Here is a 3,553-nt window from a genome sequence, read left to right on the forward strand (position 1 = left end):
ATTGGACTCAAAGGCACCTACCAATATCATGATGTTGCCTATTGACCCAGTGGTGAAGATTTTTATCTTCTTGACATTGACATCTTGAAAAATCCATATTGAAAGCTGTAGTCTTTGATCTTTTATAGAAAGTGCTTCAGGTCTTTTTCACTTTCAGTGAGCAAGGTTATGTCATCTGCATAATGCAGGTTGATGAGGCTTCCTCCGATCCTTATGCCACATTCCTCTTCACAGAGTCCAGATTCTCAAATAATTTGCTCAGCATATATATTTATTTTTACTTTGTTGTTGTTTTGTTTTGTTGTGCACCATCAAGTCAGATCCGACTGGCACAGGAGAAGATTGCCCATCTTTCTCCAGCAGATCATCTGACAGAGTCGAACCTAGTGCCTTCAGGATTGTAACGCAGATTCTTGTCACTAGGCCACCAGAGCTCCCATCAGCACACATATTGAATAGGTATGGAGAGAGAATACAACGCTGACATATTCCCTCCCTAATTTTTTTTTTCTGAGTTGGTAAAATTCTTCTGCACATACATTTTAGGTGTCTGGTACAGTCAACTGAATGTCTCTGTTTGTAGTTTCCATGTCCTTTTATATGGTATAGATTATGCCTACACAATTTGTCTCTTCTAAGTATGAAAAACGTTTGACATTGTTCTACTAAGATCTTCACAACAACCCTGTGAGGTAGGTGGTATTGCCCCCATTTTACAGATGGGGAAATCTAGGCACAGAAAGGTAAAGTGGCTCCTCGCCGGCCTCCTGGCGTGACGTGGGGGCCGCGCCGCCTTCACATTCAGACTTCATCGGTGCCACTGCAAAACTGAACGGGAAGGTTTCACACCGAGACCTGGTTCCGAACCCACTCCAGAACCAAACAAGTTTTTTACCTCTTAAAGCTTAATAATGTCTGACTCGTAAAGCCAACTACTCTCTCTCCAAACTTGGGGGAGAGGGGAGAATACTGACTGAAGCGGGGTTTCTTGCTTGATTTAAGATTCTTTTCTTTTCACGAGTTGGTGTGCTTGAACGTTACTTGTACTCAATCAAACCCCTAGGGAAAAGGACCGGTTGAAAAAGCATTAGGAACCACGGAATGTTGAGAACCGGATATGGGATAACACAGTTAAGAGATTTAAAGCGAATCACAATTTCCTAAGTGATGGTCAAAATGAGAAAATTCCAGACAGAGCGGTATTTCTCAATTTTTCAAGACACCCTGTGCCAAGCTGGCACTCTAAGCCCTTGTTGGCTGAAGATACAGGACACATCTTCGACACACCTGTCGCTGATAACCAGTCCCCCTTGGAGAAGAGCAGAAGATCCTGGAAGAGCCCAAGGGGATGGGGGGACCCCCCCCCACTGTGGTAGATGCCACTAATGTGTGACCCAAAACCACCCTGGGCCAGGGCATCTGGAGGTGTCTATGCATACTTGCTAACAAGTGAAACTAGTCGCTGTGAACCTCCTTGGAAGCGGCATTCTTAGGAAAAAAATAGATATGTAAATACGGTTAAATATGGGACCAGCCAAAGCGTCTTAGAAGGAAATCTCTTGAGAAGTGTATAGGTGCTCATGCATTTGATGGTGGAAATCAAGAGGTTTAAAGCTGTGCTGTGTTGGGATTTCCTGTTAAATGAAAGGGGCTGAACGCATCTCTAATGGTAATAAGTTGGGTGCTAATGCTAATAAGCAGTGGCTCATCTCTCCCGGGGAGTCTCTGTCCTCGTGTGGACACATCCGCCTGGGGGCAATGAAGGGCCGCTGTATTGCTGTTGTCTGCACCTCGCTGGCCTCTCGTTTATCTGTGTGACCTCGACCCAGCGTATTAAAGCGAATCGCTTCGTGGGTCCTCTGGTCCTAAGGCCTTCTGACCGTTTGGTCTTGCGTGACATTGCAGAAGAGTAACTGGTAACATATAAAATGATTAATAAAGTTCCTGGAGGGGGACCAGCCTGGGCCCGTCAGAGCTCCACCTTGACGCCTTTGATGAAAGGCAGGCCCGTGGGTACCCTCTTCTTGTACTCCAGGTACTCTTCTCCAAAAAAGTGGATCAGGGAGATCTCTTCCTCTTCGGTTCGGTCTCAGAAAAACCTCCAGACAGTCAAGGCGTAAACCACCCCGCAGATCGGGTTACAGAGCATCACCTGAGTCCCAACACTCCAGTAGAACCAGCCAACGTAAGAAAGGTGCCGGAACCAGGCATACACCTCACTTGTCACCAGAGTGTGGGTGTCCGACTTCTCATTCTGCACTACGTGGTTGAAGTTGGAGCCCGCTGTAAACATGGCCGCTTTCGTCAGGCACTCCCCAAAAACCACCATCAGCAGCCCGGTGGTGCTCAGCCAGGTGATCTGCTTCAGCTCTGGCCAGAAGATATTTTCAAGTGTGAACTCGATCAAAGAAGAAAGGGGCTGCTACAGTGTACTCCAGACTGTGGTTCAGGAGAAAGGAGTCCAAGGACAGACTTTTGGGATTGTTGACCCCTGCCACTTAGGTATTCGGAATAGTGGAATAACGACAGGGAGCACATGTACCAGCCAAAATGAGTCCAGGAAGACGGCTAAAACTTAGCAGCATGCCTCAGCCAAAGACAAAACCAAGGAAACATGCTCGAATGGCTATCTGGTAGCGCGGCGGCCGGTAGAACAGCAGGAGCAGCGCGTTAAGCCCGGCCACGCAGAGCGCCAGCCCGGTGCGGCCCTGCAGTCCGGCGCGCATGAGCAGCGGCAGCGCGCATCACCGAGGCTCCCAGCAGGAAGGTGGCGAGGCTGAGGCGCGCCTCCGAGCCTGGCGGAGCCCGCGCCATGCAGCCCGCCATGGCGCAGGGCGGCGGACGAGCAGGCTCTCTTCCTAATTTTAAAGCCTTTCTATGTTCAGACAACAGCCTCCTGGTCTAGGTATAGGTTTCATAGGCACATAATTAAGTGCTCTGGGATTCCCGTTCTTCTCAATGTCATAGTTTGTTAGTTAAAAAACCTTTGCATAATCAGTAAAACACAAATAAACATCCTTCTGGTATTCTTTGCTTTCAGCCAGGACCCATCTGACATAATAGCACTTCCCTGCTGATGTGCTGTTCCAGCCATTTTTGGGGTAATATACAGCAAAATTTAACTTACATGTGATGTTATTGACATTGTTTTATAATTTCCACATTCTGTTGCATCTTTTGGGGGGATGGGAACAAATAGGGATCTATTCCAATTATTTGGCCACACTTACCTTTGTGGCACAACTTGTAGTCAAACAATAGATAGGTCCATGAGGTAAACAACAGCTCCAGGGAAGCATTAATTTCTTAGAACAATCATCCACAGAGAATAACAAGGCAGCAAGTGCCCAGGATTAGGGCTCAAAGGTAGGAGAGCAAAGGATAGAAAGATGACTAAAAACAAGAACCTCAGGAAGATAGTGGAGGTTGTAATCAATGCCATAAAACAAAATATGAACAAATGGTTGAATGGTATACCAACCGTTTTTACTCAAATCACAGTGTTGTGTGCTGTCAAGTAGGTACCAACTCATAGCTGACACTCCCCCCCCCC

At 47.0% G+C, this 3,553-nt stretch overlaps 1 pseudogene; it reads right to left on the reverse strand.

Moving 5' to 3' along the window:
• Positions 1-1,969: 1,969 nt before the first annotated feature.
• LOC102844476 lies at positions 1,970-2,826 on the reverse strand (annotated as a pseudogene).
• Between the last annotated feature and the right edge of the window lie 727 nt (positions 2,827-3,553).

The sequence above is a fragment of the Elephantulus edwardii genome, unplaced genomic scaffold, assembly GCF_000299155.1.
Source record: "Elephantulus edwardii isolate Elephantulus edwardi_28Jun2011 unplaced genomic scaffold, EleEdw1.0 scaffold00387, whole genome shotgun sequence".
NCBI classification, from domain to species: domain Eukaryota; kingdom Metazoa; phylum Chordata; class Mammalia; order Macroscelidea; family Macroscelididae; genus Elephantulus; species Elephantulus edwardii.